The sequence below is a fragment of the Ischnura elegans genome, chromosome 4 (assembly GCF_921293095.1).
Source record: "Ischnura elegans chromosome 4, ioIscEleg1.1, whole genome shotgun sequence".
In the NCBI taxonomy this organism is placed as follows: domain Eukaryota; kingdom Metazoa; phylum Arthropoda; class Insecta; order Odonata; family Coenagrionidae; genus Ischnura; species Ischnura elegans.
This window is the reverse complement of record NC_060249.1, coordinates 135376397-135399988: the sequence shown is the minus strand read 5'-3', so window position 1 is coordinate 135399988 and position 23592 is coordinate 135376397. Positions and strand designations below refer to the sequence as shown.

Sequence of the window (23592 nt, the reverse complement as noted above, 5' to 3'; positions counted from 1 at the left end):
GTCTTTTGTCAGCCCTTGGTCGATCCAAAAAAATATTCTTTTTTCACCTCTTCGTATTAATAAGGACTTTTTTTAAATCTGATGAAGCCAAGGAAAAAATGGTGCTGGTTTTACTTATTCGGAACAAAAAGTCCTTCCATTAAGTGAGGTAAATATCAAATAAGGAATATGTATTGGGTCACAGATTGGGGACTGAAGGATTCAGAATTTCAACAGCAAGTGAGGTCAACGGAGAAAAGCGCGTGGAACGCATTTAGACATGTATCTGAACATTTTTTTAGGAAAAATCATGGCTGAAAATTATCATGATCTTGCGGCTACATTAATATAATCAAATCGCACCAAAATATGGGCTGCAACATGAATTTAAAAATCTATTTTCTCGACTCAAACCCTGCCTTTTTCCACCAAACCTCAGCGCTGTTGGAGATGAACACAGTGAGCGTTTCGACCAAGATATTTTACATTTGGAAAAATATAACCAAGGAAATTTCACCAACATACTCACAAATTACTGGTTGACACTGAATAGGGACCTGCCAGATGCTAAATATAGGAGAATATCCTATGAAAGTACCTCTTTTTTCTCATTTTTAAAATCACGATTTATTTGCTTAAATATCCTTGAACCCTTATTTAGTTCGGTTGTCCTAAAGAAAGTAGACGTGATAAATAATATCTGAGCCTAGATTTGGAACCAGGGCAAAAAGCACATCAAGGATCACCCAACAACATCTCTAGGATAGAAAAAAGTTTTTTTTGTTGACCTGTGTATTTACAGTAATTCCTGCTGCTCAAAATCGTTCCTCACCAATGCTGCCTTGATTATTACGTCTAGGGAATTTTTATCCCGGAGTTTGTCAGAGACGAGAAAATGAGGCAGTGGAGATGGGCTTTTATTGAATTTTATTACGATTGCCAGAGTTGGTGCGAAGAAGGAACGGAAAAGAGTGTAGGAGGGAGAGGGTATAAGGAAGGCACAATTCATAAGGATAACGAATGCGCCAACATTCTAGTGAGGAGTACGAAGTACGTTCGAGCTTCGATTCGAGGCCGGTAAATTCACCGTCACGACCTTGGTGGCTGACAAAAGACCGTATTTGAATATCCCTCGTCTCATTCCAAGGATTACATGCCGTTAGAAAGGGAATACATTCTCCTCCGAAGCGATGGTAGCGGAGATGGTAGCACAAACTCTGACGCTGCTATCATATCCGCTAGCTTTTTCATAATAATGTGTTTATTCTATTTTACATTTATTATATTCTCATTTATTATATTTGCATTTATAATGCATTACAACCTGTCCTAAGCAACACTCCTGGAGCCGTCGTCCCTCGCCCTGCTTCCATTCCATTTGCCCTTCTGCGATTGTTTTCATCACGCATCATTATAGATCCGACTTATTTTCCCCGCTCTTCCCTTGCGTTTTAGAAGACTTTTATTTTATCCTAATCTTCTTGGTACTTATTCTACTTTCTAGGTTGATCCGTTTATCTTCATCATTATTTCTAATCAAAGGAAAGAGTATAACGGTTGAGAATGAGTTTCACAATGACCTCTTGTTATAAGTAAGTTGTGTGATACCACGAAATCATTACAATGGTATGTAGACCTTGACTAAATACAGAACATGCAGAATTATGAGGACAAAGTTGCAGCAATTGGTACTAACGCGGTAACTTGATAATTTTGATTAAAAAAAACAAGAATATGCATCTACATTACTAAGGGTCAGGCTTTAAGTTCGGCAGATGTTTTACACTATAGAGTGTTCCGTAAACACAACGCGAGATGAACAACCATTCCATGCATACGAAGGTGTCGTGATCGACACGATCACGGAGGGAGACTCGAGTGGCTGCGTCTCCCGGAATCGGGTTTAGGGCAACAAAGAATTGAAATCCACGCGAATCAGATCACAGAGAAGTTTAATGACTGAGTTTGGTGATGAGTTTACAAATGTCTGCGACGGGCAGCACACCCCGTCGCTCTCGTGTCTACCCACAGACTGCCCCGAATTCCCGCGCTCGTGTCGTCAGGGCACAGGTCAACACCTCCAAGACCAGGGGAAGGGTGGCTTCACTCGACCCACCCTAGGAAATGAGCAACTCATCTTCGTCAGCAAGACAATGACCGTATGTCCAGAAAAAGTTTAGACGTTAATGACTGGTCGAGGAGACGCTGGCCCCAAAGGCCTCGACGACCGATGATCCAAATTCATGAGCGGGAACCCTGGTCTTCGACAAAAATGGTGACGAGACGACTCAAAGGATTGTCTCGCAACCTTGGGACAAAAACATACAATGCACATTGAAAATATCTGACCCTTCGTGATACCCATTACAAAAAATAAATACACAATATGACACACAGTCATTACAAAGGATATTTCCGAAAAATAGGGTTATTTTCACATTTAATGGTGTTCTTATAATGCGATCGAGTATTTTCATGAATGAATATTCTTTATGCGCCAATTTTTTTCGAACATTATTGATTATTCAAAAGTTTGTGGAAATAACAAGTCTCCGTGTCTTTTGTTTTTCATAGTTGCTATCTCAGTGAAGTTCTAAGATTATATTTCTGCTTAAGATATTTAGATCAAAAAGATTACGACAGGTTTTTCACCTTCCCTTCTTACATACCCCACCTTTGGCGCAAAACGACCTTAGTATATCTCTTATGCCTTCCTCACTAGATATGTCGTCATCGGTCTTTGAATATATGGAGCACAATATGGAGCGCAGCGAGCGGGTCGAGGATTTTCAAATGGAGATACATAAGTATTGCCCACGCGCGGAAGGCCTTTAGTGGTGGTGGTGATGTTCGATCCCCGGAACCACCACTGGTCGCTGCGCCTCTGAAGACCACAGACAGCTTGACTCAAACGCCACCACTCCCACCCGTGCTGATGAGTCGACCGAAAAGGAATGTAGATGCCAGCATTCACCACGTTGCGCTCATTCGTATTGGATTACTGCTCACGCACTGGTCAGCGTCACCTTCACGCGCGCGTACGAAGCAGAGGATCTTGGAGGTCTCCCAATTGTCGATTGCGATCGCTACTTTATATTACATTTGCCATTCCCGGTAAATTTCCATTGGCTCTGGAACAATAGTGTCGTAAGGTCAAAATCTTCGTTTTTGGTGTTTATGTGCTGGTGAAGAGTAAGGATGAACGTTCAATTTTCCAAAAAGTTTTATTCTTTTGTTTTAACGCTTTGTCTAACGATGCAAGCGTGTTAAAAGCGCCACCACAAATGTGATTATTGCTGCTCAGAATTACCCTATGACTTAGCCATTGACGACTAGTTTGATAACAGAAAAATTGTCTCTTTTTACGTCTAATTGTAATCAATTTTTTTAATTATTTAATGAAATTCCGTTTAAGTAAATTGTGTGGGCGCCAGAGAGATTAGAGGGAGTTTCATCTAAATATTTTCAGCAACTCCGGGAATTCAAAGTTGGTTCCTGTCGAGATTGAAAGCAGACCCGTTGGCCTATTTTGATCGGAAGTAGACAGAACTCTTGCTTAGCGAGTGTAATTGGTTCCCACTGTTGGAATTGCTGGGAATTCCTATTGTGATTCTTTCTCCAACAACAAACATTTTCTACAATCGTCTCCTGTATCCTCATTTGAATCTTTAATGGCACTTACCATCTTGGGTCGGTTCTCTGCGATGGAAGTGATAAGTGCTTGTGTTTTGTTTTATTCGTGGTCATTCCGTGTAGTGGAAGTGTTAGTGCAGTGGTGAAACGGAGTGCGACGTGGGATGGGAAGCAGAGCTACATCCACCGTTGGACATCCTGGTGTGCTGGTAGGGAATCAGTCATTTCATTTCTCCTTGCATGCTTCTAGGGTCGTCGGTGGGCACACTCGAATCTAGGTTTTCCCGTAATCCATTCTCGCAAGGCCCTTTATGAGCTTCAAAGTTTTCTTTTTGCTTGTTTCTCAAAGCTTTAATTGTTGCAAATTCTTATATTTTCTCACACCTAGCCCAGATATCTTATACCTCTACTCTTGGGGAGACATTTTTCTCCTGGTGTTTTCTTGAGGTCTACGCCTCTATGTGTGAATTTCTGCTTGCATGCAAGAACGCATTCGCAGATGCATATTTTGTTCAGTTAGGTTTGGCAGGGTGCTTGGAGCCAGCATATCTGTGCATTTTTTTCAGGTGGTTTTTCCCATCTTCGGTGTAGTGCCATATCACGTCTGAGTTATCTTTTCCAAGGATCTTGCCTTGCCCTTAGGAAACAGCCGCGCTGGTGGAAAACGAGTAGGCACTTCATCAAGGGTTTATTTGACTGGGAATAACTATTGCAGTCCCACCCCAACGGAGGGTGTTCATGCAGACCGTTTCCCAACTGGATCTGCCGTCTCGTCAGCTTCCGCCGCCGTCGGCGACCGTCCTTCATCCCCGTTGCGGTGTCTAGTCTCCCCGGGTTTCTTTTTCTCGCTGAACAAATGAATTTATTGGAGCTCGTTCTCTTTGCCCGATACAATTCCTATCTTCACCTTTATAACCTAATATTAAACAGCTTAAAAACGTAACTTGGCGTAAACGCACTGAGGTTGATTTTTAATCCACTTTAATGTCGACTTTTTCATATAATGATTGGGGTAGCACTTTAGCACGACGCAGAGCAAGAGATAGTTATTAATAAATAAAGCTTGGAAACATAATTGAATGAAAAATTGAAGTCGTTGAATGGTAAATATGGTAACTTTATGCATATGAATCTAATTTTTAGTAGTGAATTTCGAGGTGGTATTAATGTTGGAAGTATTTACTATTTCATGAAAAATATTTACAAACATTTTATTTTCAGATAATTTGAAGGTAGGGTTTCAAACATACCCAGTATGTAAATGGTATTAAAACCACTAAGGTACATGTATTTTTATTACCCCTGATGGATAATACTTCACGCAGAGACGGTCTTGGATAACACAACTGTAATTTAATGCTGAAATATCAAGTTTGGATGTACTATGGGGGAAAAAAGTATCCCGACAAAGTTTGCGCCGCCACTATCGCTCCGCGGGTTCGTGGGTTTCCTTTACAGTGGGTTGCTATTCTTTGGTCAGTGAGGGAAATTCAAACAAGGCAAACCATTTCCTATATTCGTCGTCCAAATACGCGACCGACTACTGAGTCTCCCGCAACCCAGAGCATGACTAGCGATGAACTCCTTAGAATAGAGACGCATTCGACGGCATTATGTGCGCACATTGGGAACGCTCCTCTGAATTTTCCTTCGCCTATCTCAACGAAACGACTTAAATCACTAAGGCCATAGCAAGCTTTCTCTTAACGTAAACAAGACAGTCAACGAGAATATTCAACGGGCCACGCATTTGAATGCAGTTGGTTTGAAAAGTTTTAGCTTTTCCGGAAGGACTACCGTGTACATTGCCAGAACGCGTTTTCCTTTCGATCGAGAAGGATATTTTCCTATCTTGATTGAAAATACCTTTGTCAGCAGGCGAAAGAGGGAAAATTAGTCAGCTTGTTGGGGGCAGGCTAAATAGTAGCGGAAACATAGCGAAGGGTGAATAAAAATTGAAGTACCGTACACTACTCGGAGAAACGCAACAGGGAGGGTAATGAGGCACTGTACAATCGGAGAAGTGACCGAATAGGACCTAAGTGTACAACCGGATATGTTGATGCTGACATATTATAATACATTGAAGTGCTGCTGAGATTTCGAATGTAATAAAAGGAGAGATATTGTCCCAAGTGAAGTGTGAATTCATTGGACTATATTTTTTTGTCTTTCATTTTTGCTACATTAATTTAGATATTTTATTTAACTCTTAAATATTTTCAAAAGTAGGTAATTTGGCAGCAAAATTTCATGCATTGTTTTAATTTAAAAAAATTGTTTTCAAATAAGTTGAAAAAAGTGAGGTATCAAACTGCAGAAAATATTTTTTTTGCCGCTGGATAGGAAAAAATAAAATGTTAGTTTTGTTTTACGATTTATGTAATTTGCCTCGAAAAAATATGTGTCGTCAATTAAATTTGTAGCAATCATGTGCATATCATTGAAGAAATTTTCAGTCGCAATTGACGCACTAAAACTTTTTAAAGTGATAATTGTTTAGGCATGACCGGTCAACATAGATTTTGTTCTAGAGACGCTGTTGAGTGATCTTAGACGTATTTTTCACGCTAATTCCGAATCTATGATTGGATTCTTTATATCACATCTACTTTCTTTAGGACAGCTTAGTGTTTGTTTATTTCATTTACGAAAGTAGTAAATTAATTCATTTATGTATCGTGATAGCATTAGAAAGTGAAAATAAAACTTTCCTGAAAAAACATGTTGTCCTACGATGTTATGCCTTCCTATTCTGTCAAAATGTGTTTAAAATCGTACTATCCTACCGTTTTGTTCAAAGCAATACTGCCTTAGGTGCCACTTCACAACATCATTTGACCAGGTGTAGGAGCGTGAAGACGTTTGCTTTCTCTGAAGATAGTAGAAGATGGAGAATTTTGATGATCGCAGGAAATTACAGGGTATTACAATTTAATCGCTGATAAGTGGCTAGCTTTAATCAGGCTAGGCTATTTAGATAATGCGTGAACCATCCTGATGACTTTCGTTATGTATACGACGACTCAAAGGTGGAAAATTATTCCCTTTTCCAGACAGTGTTATAGGCTTTATTTTGACTGCCTGTAGGGTGGCCAAGATAAAGGATGGGCTCCCCATGTGTTGTGTGTCACCAGTGTAGGGCTTCTTACTGGTTGGACAAAAAAATGTCACAAGGAGTTTGCCGTCCCCATGATTTGGCAGATCCTATTGCAATTTCAAAAATGAAAGGAATTACAACGAAGTCAAAACACTCAGTAAAATATCCAGACAACTTTGAATCAGCGATACTACCGTTCCCTCACTCCGAATATTTAAAAGTGCCGTAACCAATGGAGTATGTTAATCTTAGCAAAGATTCAGAAAGTAATCAAGAACGTGATAATGAAGGATTCGGAGACTCGAAGGACCCAAATTTTGGACCGAGTAAATCTGCTGGACCTCATTTCATAACGTAAGAGGATTTAAATTATCTAGTGCACGATTTATATGTTATCCAAAAAGCAGGGTGAAATCTTAGGAACACGATTAAAGGGTTGAAAATTGTTGCATCCAAACACGAAACTTTAGATGTCCCGCTCTCGCCATGACGAATTTAATTTGGTTTATTCTCCAAAAAACGATTTGCTATTTGCAATGATGTTCTCTGTGTTATGGATACTCTTCATTTTGAATTAAATAAAGATAATTAGCGTTTGTTCATCCATTCCTCCTAGGTTATGTTAAAGGCTAATCTCATAAAGAATGGAAATGAGCTCCCATCAATACTATGTTTACTCGTGAAACTGAAATGAAAGAATCTTACGAGAATATGCAGTTACTTTTAGAAAATATCACTACCAAAAATATAAATGGAAACTTTTGACCACTTAAAGTAATTTCTATGTTACTTGGATTACAGCTTGGCTATACAGAAAAAATTGTTCGGAACATAAAGAACTCGTCCTTGGATCCAAAAACGTCCTTTGTCAGCCTTTGGTCGACCCAAAAAATATTCTATTTCCACCTCTGCATATTAAATAAGGACTTTTTAAAATTTTGATGAAGCTATGTGCAATAATGGTGCCGGTTTTACTAATTTGAAACAAAAGTCCTTTGATTAAGTGAGGATAAGATCAAATAAGGAATATGCAGATTAGGAATTGAAGGACTCGGAATTTCAACAGTGAGTTAGAATAACGGAGAAAAACGCGTGGAACGCATTTAGAAATGTATCTGAACATGTTTTATGAAATATCTTGGCTGAAAATTACCATGATCTGGTGGCTAGATTAATATAATTAAATCGTACCAAAATATGGGCTTCTATATGAATTTAAAAATTTATTATTTTGACTCAAACCCTGTCTTTTTCCACAAAACCTCTGCGCTGTTAGAGATGAACACAGTGAGCGTTTCGACCAACATATTTTACACTTGGAAAAATAGCACTTAGGAAATTTCAGCAACATGTTAGCAAATTACTGATTGACACTGAATAGGGACTTATCAGATGCTAAATATACGAGAAAATCCTATCAAAGTACTTTTTTCACATTTTTTTAAAATCACGATTTATTTGCTTAAATATCCTTGAACACTTATGTAGTACAGTCGTCCTAAAGAAAGTAGACTTGATAAAAAATATCTGAGCCCAGATTTGGAATCAGGACGAAAAGGATTACCCCAACAACATCTCTAGGATAGAAAAAAGTTTTTTGTTGACCATTGTATTTTGATTTATTCCTGATTCTCAAAATCGCTCATCACCATTGCTGCCTTGCAGATTACGTCTAGCGAATATTTATCCCGTAAATTTTCGAGAGAGAACTGGAGATCGGCTTTCAGTGAATAGTATTACGAGTGCCGCAGTAGGAGCGAAGAAGGAACGGGAAGGAGGGTTTGAGGGAGATAGCGGGTAAAAGAAAGGCACAATTCCTAAGGATATCGAATGCTCCAACTTTCTAGAGAGGAGTACGAAATGCATTTGAGCCTCGGTTCGAGGCAGGCAAATTCACCGTCACGACCTTGGTGGCTCAAATAAGACCGTATTTGAATTTCCCTCGTCTCATTCCAAGGATTATATACCGTTAGAAAGGGAATCTATTCTCCTGTGAAGCGATGGTGGCGGCACAAACTTTGTCGGGATACTTTTTTCCCCCATAGTACGTAAGATGACAAATTGATTGATGCAAGATAGACTAGATAGAAAGAGAAGAACGCACCACCTAACAACTCCCCCCCCCCCCCTAGCTCAACGGATAGACAGTTCTCTTTGCACGGATTCGTCCTCCGGCCAAAACACGCCATCGCCTGGCAACTCGCCGGCGACAATTAGCCACGTGACGCTGTGCGTTGAACCGATGGCGGTAGTCGACATAAAAGGGCTTAACTCCTCTCCCCTTTCATCTCCTCCCGGCTTCCAATTTTGGAGAGAGCGCTCGCGATATTCGGTCACTGCGTCTTCGTGGCATAATTGATAGCCTTCCTCCCTTCTGAGGGAGATGTCCCTTGATATCTGCACCCTGCCGCTGCGGCAGAGAAATTTCTGGAGTTTGTCGAAGTGGATGATGGGGAGGATGGTGGGGTAGGAGGGGAAACGAGGGGTCGGAGTGAGGAGTATCACCACGGAGCATTAATTTGGCGTTTTGGGTTTGGAGTGGATTTTGGTGGGAATCCATAGCGGATATCAACTCGGCTTGAAACCATTTCCCGTCTTCCCAGTTTTACGCACTTTCTCGTGGCTCAATTTCTTTTATTACTTTACGAAGCGTGCGGAGAATGCTGGGTCTGAGAGGGAGCTTATATTTTTCTTCAAGTTGCTTTATTTTTCATAGGCAAAATACTATTGATCCAAGCATGCATTGCGATAGCATAATCAAGCATGATAGCATAATCGATGGCCATCCATAAACCGACAGAAAGAAGTCCAAATCAATTTCAAGTCAGTTCACGCGAAAATTTTATTTCTCTTCTATCCCATTGCTCAATTTATATGTTTCGGGGAATTTTTTTTTGTAAATCAGAAACGGGTCGTACCGGTGGCTTCAATTGATAGCACAATTACCCACTTTTGCGTACATAACAATAGCAGTCGGCAAGGGACTATTTTTGTTACATTCCTTTTTTTCTCAATGAGTTTACGAATAATATGGTAAGCAGAATAATGAACGCACAAAATTGTTTACCATCGCTATTTTCTTGAGCTGAGGTGTGCGTGGCAGGTTGAATTCTTACAGGAAAAGATTTGAAATAGTAATTACTGCCACTGTAACTTTTCGTAGAATATCCGATCAAACTTTGATTGGTTGTACTTGCAATTTGTTTCCATTTGTTAAGGAATTGAAATCCCCGTTTTCCACGTCTATTCACACTCCTCTCAATCTGGTGCGTTTGGCATGTTTGCTTGGGCGAGGTGTCCTTGTGCGCGTTTGGTAGATATCTTCTACTTCTTCGTCTTCATAATCTGACGTAGGCATGTAAACCTGTACCACTACAGTAACTACGGGTTTGGTATCTATCTTTACCATTACTATCCTTTCATTAAACTGCAGGTAGCTTTTAACAAGCATCCCGGCACTCTTTCTAAGCACTATGCCTACTCCAACATTACCATTTAGCGATCCCGTGTGTATTATTCCGTAGCTTCTACTCCAAAAGTCTCCTTCCTGGGGCCACTTCATTTCGCTGATGCCTAATACATCGAGGTTCATTCTTCGCATCTCCACCTTCAAGTTCTCTCGCTTACCGCAGGTACGAAGTGATCTGACGTTCCATGTTCCTATCCGTAACATTCTATCTCGTTTGACCGATGTACCCTCTCGAGTAGTCCCCGCCCGGAGATCCGAATGGGAGACTAGTTTATCTCCGGAATATTTTACCCGAGAGAATTCCATCATGTCATTATATAAATTGAGTGGAGTAGCTGTGACTGCTCGGGATTATAATGTGGTGGTTTCCCCTTGCCTTCCACATCGCAGTACTACAGCCGTTAAAGTAAATGTTACCACGCCCGTAGTGGAATGTGTGCCGCTGTACCGACCAGTATGGTCTCCACCTTCGCACATGTGTAGAAGAGCTGCTGCCCTCTCCTCCGGGTGATGAGAGGCATAATTGTTGTCTGCCCCCAGTCGCCAAGTCACGGTATCGTCACAGGTTTTGGTATCTTTTAAATGGTCTACCTTACCCAAGGATAGCCCAATACCCCCTCAGAATACCGCCGCTTTTTGTCCACCACTGCTTATTCGACGAGAGAACTCGCTTATCTCGCAGCTAACCTCTATATCTAAAGGTCAACCCACCATCCGCAACCCGGTGGACGCACTCGGTGGCTTTAAGCTCAGCCGCGATGCACGTACAATTTTGAAATCTTTGGTTTTCAAAGATTGACGTATTTTATACGCCAGCGCGCCCAGTCCAGGATTATCAACTTTTATTTCATCCTATTTGTTAATTGAAATTATATTTCGGAATGGTTCTTTTAGCACTGCTACTGAGGTAAACTGGTAGGTACTGAGTACGCTTTTTGCCTTACATTTGTTTTCGCAACGCAGAGCTGTGAAGGGCTCCAACTTGCTGCGATGAGTCAGCTCCGCCCCTAGTACGCAACGCCGAGCGATGAAGGCACCATAAGGGGGGAGCGGAGAGTCCTCTCCTCCCCTCCGACCCCCCACCACACCTCCTACGATTGAACCGCGAGAGGGGAGGGAGGTGAGAGGAGTGAGGGGGGGAGGGGGGAGGAGGGGGGAGGGGAGAGGGGAGAGAGGGGAGAATGGCGAGAGGGGGGAGTAAGAGAAGAGAGGGGAGGGTTAGGAGAGGAGAGAGTGGATGGGGGTAGAGGAATCCCGCCCCCCTTTCGATGCGACGCGGCGCCCGAGTCCGCCAGGGTCCCCTATCCCCCCCCAAACCCCTTTCCAATACCCCCTCTTTTTATCTCCCATCACACTCCGGGGCGCCGCATGGAGGGAGGGAAAGGAATGGCCTTCTGTATCTGCCCCCCCCTCTCTCTCCCTCCCCCGACTCCTCCTTAGGGTGGTCGATAGGGGGTGGGGGTGACAGGGTTCGGGGGTAGGGATGTGGGATGGGGTGGGGGGGCCTAAGGAGTTTTGGAGGAAGAGAGGAGGGGGCCAAAAAAACCCGAGTGGCCGCTTTTAGTGGGCTTGGAGAAATTTCTTGCTTTCTTAGAGTATCTCTTTTTTTGAGGGTGCGAGAGACAGAAAAGCAAAAATTAGATACGAATGATTTATGAAAGGTCAGATTAAGGCGATTAAGGTATGAGCTCCACGGTACAAACCAGGAGTCATAACGTGCATAAAAATAAATACAATAAGTATTATCAACAATAAAAAGCGATATGTTTGCACACATAAAACTTTCCTTGCATAAAAAAGCTGCGTTGAAGTTGCTATAATGTATGCCTAGTTTGTGGATTTTGTGCATAAACAATGCGCTGAGTTATTAATAAATTTATCGAATAATATCTCTCAGAGGCAGTTAGAGATGACGAAAGCATCATAAAATATGATGGTTGGAAAAAAGGCCAAAATTGAAAAGAAATGTTGCATTTAGGTTCTAAGGAAAACTTTGCTGAAGGAGAAGGCAATGTTGAGGTGAAAAAAGGGAAACCATTTTATCTCTGAAAAATGTCTTCTATTTGCAGCATACACGAATTTACAGGTCGCCTCCTCCTCCTTCACTGCAACTGATCCTGAAATATTATTGTCCATGGATTACTGTCGTCGTGCAGCGATCTTTAGTACCATAATTTTCAACGCTGGGAATGATCTTCTGAGTGACTTTGATGCATGCAAATGTGTCGATGAGTGCCTTCAAAATTTCAGTGATAGTGAAGTGAAATAAAAGGCGAAGAGCTTGAAGTGCAAGAGTGCAAGTGGCGAGGACGCGGAAATCTATACAGACAGTTTCCCTCGTGGCCCCTCACGTTATGTATGCTGAAACATGTTTGCGCTTTTGGAGTAGCCTAGGGGTCACTAGGGAAATCCAGTCCCCCATAAGCTTCGCAGTCTCCTATAAAAATTCGGGGGATTGAAGGACCCTCTAACTATGACAATGCTTGAATGGAACGAAATCTGTGTCGAAAATATAGCGGAGGCCATTCCACCACCGGATTTTTTGGGGGGCCGGGTCCCCTGCGACCCCCTATTTACTCGCAGACATAGTTACTTTAACATTACTAAATTTGTAACAGAGAGCTAAGGGGGTCGCGCCCCCAGATTTTCTATCGCGACTACGAGCCTTCCGGGGGAGTCAGGGCCCCCTATGTATGGCTGTACTTGAATATATCTAAGTCTAAAATAAAAACTTAGGGGGGACCGACCCTCCCCCCAAAATTTTATTGGGCACTATGACCCTTTCGGGGGGGCCAGGATCCATCCAGATATAGCTGTGCATGAAAATAACAAAATCTGCAACAAAAAATTAGGCCCCCCCCCCCGAATTTTTCTGGGGGGCTACGAGGTTTATGGGGGCCGGGCCCCCTAAACCTTACATCTACTCCAATGCCGTAGACATCCTTAATTAACATAACCTATATGTATTGTACAAATAGCCAAGGGGATCCCGTCCCCCCCCCCCAGAATTTTTCAGGGAAGCAACGATCGTTCTGGTGACGCTGGGGTCCCTACCTGAGGAGGCCGGGACCCCTCTAGCTAGGGTAATGGAGAATACATGCTTTGAAATATCTAAATCTTTAAGAAAAATAACTTAGTGTTTCAAGGATGCCCGGTCCCCCTTAGAAATCTCTTGAAGTGACAAATCTTTAAGACCCTGTAAACTTGTAAAGTTGATAATTTTTTAATATTCACCTTTATATTAACGAATTTGGTCACATGGTTTCACAAACTAATATAATATTTCCGGTACTTCATTTCCATTTCAATCCCGCGATAGCTAAACCAACGCCTTAGTTATTTTACTCAGGTTGTTTTGCAATAACAGGAGAATAACCGAGCACTCGTTACATTTTCCTAGTTGCGATGCATTGAAAAAAACCTATACCGCAGCGATGAGCAGCATGGTTTCCTCACGAGTGTTCTGGTGTGCGCTTTTTTCTGCTGGTTGTTTAGATATAACCCACATAACCGAAAATTAACCGAGTACTCGTTCCATTTCAACTTGAGACCCATTTTTTAAAAAATCTTTCCGCAGCGATAACTTTCCCCCGCGAGTATTCACTCATCCGGTTATTTCTCTTCCGCTGGCCATAGGTTATTTTTCGGTTATATCAGAAATAACCGGTTATAATGTGCTATGTGGCCGGTAGAGGCGCAGGAAAACCTCAGTGAGGGGGCAGCGGCAAATAGAGCTGGTAGTTCCGATGGTTCGCGAGAGAGTGCAGGAAGCAAGAGCCAGATAATTTTTCTTTGTCAGATTATTTTTCAGTTATGCCAAAAATAACCTAATACTCGGGTTAATCGGCGCCTAAAATAACCAGTTTTCAAACGGCTAATCTATTAAAATAACAAGCAAAACTCTAGGATCACTTCCTCATAACCACTCACAAAACCGATAAATACCTTTTTGGAAAGGTTTTTCCCCTCAACAGTGATAAGCGTCCTCCATTTTTTTTCAATGAAAACCTAAGAATTACATACCCTCAGAGCAGAAAACTAATGAGTTCTCGCTTCTATTCTGCAGATGAAATTAACTGGTGTACTCTTTCTGCACAGTCTGCAGGGCTTTCGATTATTTCGTTGGGCAACAGATGAAAAATCTTGCGAAATGACCGATTTAGGTTTTTCTCGTCGCTAGTGCTAGGTTATTTCATGGACGACAACGAAAAAACCGAGGGAAAAATAACAGGGTCAATGCTCTCTGTCGGAGAATCTAGGTACTTCATTCTCCCGACCAGATTTTTGGATGAATGGTCTGCAAGAAGCAGGGCGAAGTTCAAAAATGAAATATATTTTTCTTAAGAACTGCTAAATAACTTCGAAGATATGAAATACGCAATGCTATAGGTTATATAACCTGAATGAAACCAGTTTTTTTCATCCTCTTTAAATACGCAAGAACTCCACTCACTCAGAATTATCGGTTAATCCAACACCGGTTTTTTTCTTATAACCGCCCATCTCTAGAAGAAACACATTATTACATGTTGGATGTTCCGAAGTTTCAGGGGCTTTTCAGGCTTTTTTCTCAGTCTGATGAAAGTTTTTGCGCAGCTCTACCTCTGACACCCCTCACACATTATCCGCGATTTCTCGTTATGCGATACATGGTGCCACTAAAGGTTTTATTCTTCTTGCCAAGACCTGTTGTCGGCGTTGGTGGGTGAAGCACATAACTCACGACTCTTCATAATGCCTTCGAATACGGAGAAAATATAACTTTTAAATTTAGAGTGATAGAATAGATGATAGAATTTCCCTGCAAGAGGATGCATATTTGAATTTAATTTAACTAAGGATATCGGCATTAAAAGAAAAAAATTTGGAAGGAATGGCTCTTTTAATAGACAGAGAGCATAAATTCTCTGAAAAATAGATGAATAATTTTAGATAGGAATAGTTATCATGACTTTCATTTGGATTTTTTTCTTTTTTAATAAAATTTTGGGTGTTCCACTTAACAGTTCTATTTCTCTATCGTTCAACTAACTTTATTACATGCCTTTACCCACTAAAACGAATTTTTTAGGTTGATGAATGTATTTTGTATGTTCTTAATTTATATATCTTATGGTTATGTTTTATAGTCACTTTTAGGTCAACACTTAAAACTCCATGGCAATATCAAGCTGTAAAAAATGATAAATAATCACAAAAATAAAACTATGCAAATATCACACCTTTCTAAAATACTAAAATACTCTTTTCTGATGATGAAATGTTTCACACTGCAATTCGAATTTTTCCATTTGATTAGGCATCTTACAGTAATTACTAAATGATGGAATGCCTCGAATATCCACGAGGCATGGAATTGTAATGCCTCCAATGCGACGTTTCATTCGAACACTGTCCATGTCCCACCTCTGCCTCGCCATTTTAATTTGAATGATTTTGGTTGGAAATGTATTGAAACGGAGGAATATCGTCATATCCGCAAGGATGAATCATCATATCTGCATAGATAGACTAACTTTTGAGCTAGCATTAATTACGCATTTTGAAGGCGGTGCTTCAAAACGAACGACGGACACGATTGATGGCGGGTTGTATGTTCAAAAAATATGAACATATTTTATAGCTATGCCTGCGCAATATGGAGGAGATTGGTGAATCTGATATTCTCCTATTATAGTGAATAATATTGATTTATCCAACAGTGCACGCTATTCGAGATCATATTTAAATTATCTTTGTGAATCTGTTGGATTTCTTATATTACAAATATTTTATCTCATTCCCGATTTAGCATGTTAACTTGTAAATATAAAATGATAGAATTTATAACTTTGGAAACTATATTAATCTGTCTTTCATTGTAGGCAAAGATATTTCTGCGGTTGAATAAGGATTTACAAGAATTTTCAAGTGTAATTGCGGACCATTAAAATATCCCAAAGCATCAACTTATATATTTTTCAATTAAGAGGATACGAATGAAAATTATTTTACAATCAAATTCTTTGAGAAAATGCCTTCGCCTCAACTTCCTCGTTATCTCATTATTGCGTCTAGAATCACGTAACTCGAGGACTCTGCACGCAGCTTTTCTCCGAGAGAGATAGGAAAGAGGCAGTTATCCCGTACCGTCCACAGGCGGGCGAATGTTACACATCCATGGTATTTCCTTACCCAGGACCACCTCGTACTAGAAAATATCCTCAGGGTTGAAACATCCAAATGCTTTACCCGGGATATTTAACTCTGACCCTTTGGTAAGCAGTCAAGTGCTCTATCCACGAGGTTACCCCTTCTCCGAAATCACTCGTATATAATATATATTTTTTTAATTTCAAATAAATACTCTTCTTTTCAATTTGTCGCCTCTTAAGCGCAGTGTATCTAATAAAGATAAGTCCGCTGGATCCGCGATCGAAGCTCCAAACCACTGTAACCAAATACTCGCGATTGGATGGATAGGTTACATGTGATTTTAAGGTAGGTATTGCACCCGACGCTCTTTTTCTTCTGCGAGCCACCTCTAGGGTTTTTGGCAGGGGGTGATCAATCAGCAGTATGTAGCAGAATTTCGGCATGCACACCACACGGTCATAAATAACCCCCATAGTATCAAAAACAATTTAAGCAGATTAATCCAGCACCCTGATTATGTAAATGTGACAGCGACGACGGCGAGCGATGGCGATGATGGTCTACTATCACGTTTTCAGTCAACGCCCGATCAGGTAAGGGACCGTCATGAAGGCTATCACCGCTATCACTGTCGTGGTGTGACGTCACACGCATAGATTCTAATTCCCCTCTCATCGCTACTTATTTGGATGTTGGTAGCAGTGGAAGATCTGAAGAGCCAATGAAAATCCTTGACACATTTCTACCATTGTGTGGTAGCGGTATTTTGAACAGCACAATCACGAATAACATCGAAATGGATACACCGCAAGCGTAAGTACAGTCAACTCCAAAAGTAAATGTGGGAAGCTCAGCCGCGCCACTCCTAGGACCCAGCTCGAACCACGTCAAATTCGCATGGCAAACTTTCGGATGTTGGCACTGCATTTGAAAAAAGACGCGGTAAGAGGAGTTGGGGGTGGTAGGGGTGGAAGAGAAGTGGGATGAGGAAGCTACGAACTGCGAGAAGTCCTTTGGTTTGCGCCGTATAGTGCGAGTTGAATGGACACTACATTTCGAGCTATTTTATCGGCGACAAAAATTCTTTCGTGGACTAAAAACATACGAGCGAGATCCCAGGCAGTACGATCGCAGCTGGCACGAGTGACGAAGCTAGGAGCGTGGTAGAGAGCCTTGCGACCATGCCTAGAGGCGATCGCAGCGAAACCTCGGCCGCCGTAAGGGGGCAAATGGTTGGAATGAAAAACGCTGGATGCTCAACTGCAGAAGTGGCAGCAAATTTTGGAGTCTACCCGAATACAGTCCTCAAGTGGGTTCGACGAGCACGAGAAGATGAGGACCTCCAAAGTAGAGAGAGAAGCGGCCGTCCTCGCTGCACCAACATTGAAGATGATGAGAGAATGCACCAGGCTATTCTCAACGAGCCGCTGAGGGCAGGAGGAGCTGCCGCCGTTAAGCGAGAGCTAATGTTAGGTTGCAGTAATGAAACATTAAGACGGCGGCTACGAGAAAGGGGAATTTTCTGTAGGCAGCCAGCTAGAAAGCCGTTCCTTACGCCGGAGCACAAAGCTCGTAGGGTGCGTTTCGCTGAAATATATGTGGACGTTCCTCAAACGTATTGGGACCTCTGCATATTCTCCGACGAAAAAACATTCTCTTCCGATGCAGATGGAATGGTGAAACTTTGGCGTCCAACCCTCACACGGTGAGTTTCTGCAATATCAATTTTACTTGAGAGTGATAGTGATACGATATCTCAATTCTGGTATTTGCGAATAGATAAGATTCTGGAAATGTTTATCCTGGCATATTTTAAAAAAAATTTAATATATTGAATTGGAAATAAGCAATTCTATAATATTAAGAGTGTATTTGTATCTTGCAGGCATGAGCCGAAACATATGATTCGAGGACGGAGGTCAGGCAGAATATCTGTCAGTTTTTGGGGGGCTATAACGGCTGCAGGTCCGGGGCCACTAGTGAGGACGGCGACAAGGATGTCCGCGGCACAGTATGGAAATATACTGGAGGATCACCTACTACCTTATTTGAAAGAGATTGTGCCTGAGGTTGAAACAGTTTCCTTCGTGCACGATAATTCTCCTGTTCACACAGGAGCTTTAGCCCAGCAATTCTTCTATCGGCATGAGAACATTGATGTTCTAGACTGGCCAGCTAGATCCCCAGATATACATCCAATTGAAAATATATGGGGATTGCTGGCAATGGAACGAGCGTCCGATGATATCAGGACAACAGAAGAGCTGGTGGCACACGTCGTGGAGATGTGGAATTCTTTGGGCCGACGGCCACAGTTATTTGAAAATTTAATTGGCTCGATGAAGACCCGACTCCAAGGCATTCTAAACGCCCAAGGAGATGCTATTAAATAAAATGATAAATTAAATTATGAAAATTTTCTCTCATCTTTCAAATTCTCATTTATCTCAATTTTTCCCCTCCGAAGCTTTTGAGCTTTTGTACTCATGTTCTTTGACCTAAACATCGAAGAAGTTCCGCGATCTCACATAATTTTGCGTCCTTTATTGGTACTGTGGATTATTGAGGACGTGATCGGTGACTGAGGCCTTTTGCTTCACTCAGGACAGGTGGGCAGGCAGGAAAGGAGAAAGTTATCAGGAGAAAAGTGTATCCACCGACATGAACCTGGTGTCGGCACCATTGCATTTTTTCCGTAGAGGCGTGTGGGACTCAGAAATAATCTTGCATAAAATTGTATTCACAACAAATTTCTCAATAGCTGTTGGTTAATCAAGAGTATCTTTTAATAAATAACTGCAAATTGTGCATTTCTACCGGCATATATGTTTGTGACAGCACATAATATCAGTCAAACTACTCCATAGTAAAGTAAAACCGACAACTGATTTCTCAGGGTCGAGATATTAAAACTGAACTGCCGATAGTATTTTTATCAATTAATATCTTTCAAAAAATAATCAAGCTTTCAATGCATAGCTTGCTTGGAAAGCAATAATAATAATAATCCCAACATGATCCGCCATAATTATGAATAATTCCAATTTCAAGAAACGTTTAGCAATTAAATACTTTTTTAGGATCCAAGTTCCCTAACCTGACCAAACACTGACAGGATGTTATGATCATAATGTAGCGCCGCGGCTCTAGATTGCCGGTTCGCGGAAGAAGGGTTGGCAAGTGAAATAAAACGCCTTCCAAGCCCAAGCGAGGCCGCTTTACTCTCTTTCATCATAGGGTTTTTCTCGGACTATGTCCCTATATGACTTACGTAAACGCGTAAGGTGTCAAGTTAATTCTCCCAGAGGATTATGCCATAAGGATCTCCCCAATCACTCCAATATACTTTGTGTCTGGTCACTAAGATACTAGCACACTTACCGGTGCTGACTTGGCACATAACATCTTGGCCATTAAAAACTCGCTTCCAATTCCCATCCCACTGACAGAGTGATAGAGCATCGATTCCGATTAAATATATTTATGGCGCACATCAAGCTGAATAAAATTCCTGAGCGTCTTTTTATTATCATTCTTATTATTCGAAACCATTGCGCTTCATAGACGTCAAGCACTGTAGTAATCATTTGCATGAAAACATGAATAATTACAGTTCGCCAAAATAGAAAATAAATGCTTATTAGAATTTGTGAGTTGAGAGTTTTCCGTTTGTTTTGTCGAAATATTTAACCGATGATTTCCACCACAATACTTATCTATCAACGTAAAAACACCTGTCATTATTTAATGCAAAAACAAATTTATATGTCCAGAAGCGAATTTGTGGCCTAAAACTACTATTTGTGGCTGCATGCAACCTAACAGCTAGATATCGCATCCGAATAGGTAAGAGTAATGCACTTAAAAGTTTGAGTCTCCCACGTAAAGGACGGTGAAATGCTGTGCTGGCTGTAAAATTCCTTGCGTTCAATTCTCACATCCAAAGAATTAGTTAAGACCTATCGCTCTTGATTGCGAATCCAAACCACCCCAGCCAAAAGATTTTTTGTTTCACGCCCCCGGCCATCGATTTATTTCTTCTTAGCAGTCAGGAACTTTTAGTTGCAGTAAAAAATCCTTAAAATTCTCTCACCATTTCCATGACAATCAAACCCTACTCAAAACATTTCTTATTGAAAACGAAATTCAAAAGTGAATTTTTGCTAAGTGCATAACTAAGAAAACTAGACAATTGTTTGTGTAAGATTGGAGGGGTGAGATCCCTAATTAGAATTTCACGTTGTCTCTCATAGGGGAGGCGAGAGGTCATGAGGCGTCAAAAATCGTTTTATGCAGTATTTTAATAGCATTCTATCAGAAATATTTTGAGAAATTATCTGGAGCTCGATGCAGGGATAAGTGACGCCTTTCTAAAAATTTTTGAGCTTAAATAGAATTAGTGGACTGAAATTCGAGTGTTGCGATGTTGCCCCGTAAAACAACGCATCGGAAAATCGAGGGGCTCTCTAAGGCCTTTCTTCGTCACTCATGCCGGCTAAGATTGTACTGCCTGGGATCCCGCTCGTATGTTTTTAGTCCACGAAAGAATTTTTGTCGCCGATAAAATAGCTCGAAATGTAGTGTCCATTCAACTCGCACTATACGGCGCAAACCAAAGGACTTCTCGCAGTTCGTAGCTTCCTCATCCCACTTCTCTTCCACCCCAACCACCCCCAACTCCTCTTACCGCGTCTTTTTTCAAATGCAGTGCCAACATCCGAAAGTTTGCCATGCGAATTTGACGTGGTTCGAGCTGGGTCCTAGGAGTGGCGCGGCTGAGCTTCCCACATTTACTTTTGGAGTTCACTGTAAAATATTCATGTTTTTAATCTTATGAATTAAATATTGTTTTCTCGGATGTGTTCACGTGCTTTTTATAATATTATCATGCCACCTGGGAGTTTCTGCGGGTGTGACATCCATTCGATCATTAAATAAAATTGTCTGATGTAACCTTTTACTACTGAGCGCCTCTAAAGAAATAGTACTATAAGTGGAATTTACATCGATCATGCATCGTTGATAGTATGTTAATTGGCGGTCAATGGTTGCTTGATATGTATGAAATAATTCAAAATAGAATATTACGGTGTAAATTTATCATTGAATCACTTGAACAGTTTTGAATAGAATCATGGAAGACTTCTTCCATGATTGCACTTTTAAGGCGGAAGTTAATTACGTGTAAATCAGCTGCTACTAAATCAATAATTGTTTTAAACTTCTTTGGCGAAGGTTAAGGTGCGATATATCTCGATGGTAAAATGAGCTATGTTATTAAATGTGATTGATCCGATATGTAAATGATAGGTGAAATGTTCTTGGGATTTTTAGGATATTTAGCGTCTATTAATTAGTCAAAAATATTTATCGATAATATGTTAATTACTTAATTCAATGGGAAAGCACCAAGTCCTTCATATATGCTCGACCAGTAAACAATGCAGCAGCATGTGATATTTAGATGCATTGGTTGTAGTTTTCTACCTTAATTTGCATTAAGAAAATGATCATGATTACTTTTTCGGTTAATTTATTAACATTAGGTACCCTTTATTGCTATAATTAGGAAATCTTAAGGTAATTGTTTTCTTACTTAAGTTATAGTTTTGTCATGAGATGACATTTACGTTGTTATTATATTTGCAGGAAGAAAAATGTCCGAGTAGGGCGCGCTAACGAACGGCAATTGAAGCTGCTCCTTGATTATATGTCAACCCACAGCAGCTTTGCTGCTGGAAGGTTTACTGGACCTCTCGGGTTTGAAAAAACTCAGCGCCAGTGGCAGACCCTCTCAGCGATGCTGAATGCGCTGGGGGGTTTAAAGAAGTTGAGCAGTGGAAAAAGGTTAGTAATGCAAAGATATTAAAGATAACTTTTTTTAAATAATTTACCTCTTAGACTAATTAGACAATGTCATAAGCAGACTTGGTGAGACCTAAAAAGAAATGTTAGAGCAAAAGCCGCAAGAGTCAATGCTGCCTGTCGAGAGACAGGCAACAAGCCTGTGGCAGAGATGCTAACAGAGATGGAGGAGAAGTGCCTCGCAGTCGTGGGCACAGAATCAGCAGTTGGCTTGCCAATTCCTGAGTTCTGTGAGAGTATTCCAGTGAGTATCAAATTATATATTATTAAGCTAAGTTACATGATGACAGCAGTAATATGTAAACATGCTATAGTCTTACTAATGCTCTCTTTCCTCCTGACCCTCCCCATTATTTCCTTTTTCACAGACTGCCTCTACATCTGCTGCTTCAACTTCAGCCCCATCCACCGCAGCCAATTTTTCTAGTTCATTTGCTGAGGAGTGGGAGACAACCATATGTAAAATATTGCAGGCATGGAAATCAAGTAATGTATCGGTATTGCCTATTCTTAGAGGTGTTTTCTTCTCTCTTATTTCAGGAGCAAGATGATGAGGAGACTCCATCAAATCCCCCAGGAGCACTGCAGCATGTAACTATAATTTTTCATGTTCCCATAGATATCACATTAATACACTTTTTGTTCTCATATGCTTAGGCTTAACTCTAATTTCTTTTTAATTAGATGGAAATAATAGTGGAAGATTTATTCCCGAAGGAGGATATGGGGAGTGGCAAACGTGAGTGGCATTTCATTTCTTATTTTATTATTTGCCTTTAAAAAATTGGGACTGACTGTGACATATATTCAAGAATGTATACATTTAATCAATTCTTGCTTTTGTCAATTGAATGAGACAGCACTGCTTGGTAATTGTAAAATAAGAGGTCAAAAAATGGGGTAAAATAGTAAATTAAAATTTTATCTCCTCAGAAAAGAATGAAGGCGACCTTCACAGGGTTACAGCGATGATTTTGGACCACATGAAGGTATTTGAGGTAATGAGCCATTAACCTGTTCAATCAATCGAATTCTATTTCCTCAAATATGACACTCATAGATAATCATACTTTTTTTCCACTATACTTTGCCTCAGAAAAAGAAAGAGAGTCTAATGGTTCGGAAAGTTAATGCCCTGGAGCTCATTGCCCAATCCTTAGCACGCCAGGCAGTTGCTGCGGAGAGGCTGCAGCAGCTGAAAGCAAGCAAGTGAGACAGCATGAATTTCCTTATTTAATAATATATATCATTTCTTTGTTTTTAGTTGTATTTATTTGTTTACTTCCATATCAAAGTTAGTATATTTGAAAGGGTTCTGATATATATGTATTTACATGTTAGCATTTTTTTAAATTAAAGATATATTTTTTTTCTCTTGACTTCATGTCACTTCATTGGCAATTAAATTTTG

The 23592-nt window shown here is 40.7% G+C and overlaps 1 long non-coding RNA gene across 2 annotated transcripts; it reads left to right on the top strand.

Annotated features, from left to right (window-relative positions):
• Positions 1-21478: 21478 nt before the first annotated feature.
• LOC124156959 lies at positions 21479-23179 on the top strand. 2 transcript variants are annotated; one of them, XR_006864475.1, is made up of 4 exons: positions 21479-22163; positions 22243-22425; positions 22550-22920; positions 23115-23179. It is a non-coding gene; the product is annotated as an uncharacterized LOC124156959 (long non-coding RNA). The 2 variants fall into 2 exon arrangements; XR_006864474.1 differs by having other exon boundaries at positions 22550-23179.
• Positions 23180-23592: the final 413 nt, after the last annotated feature.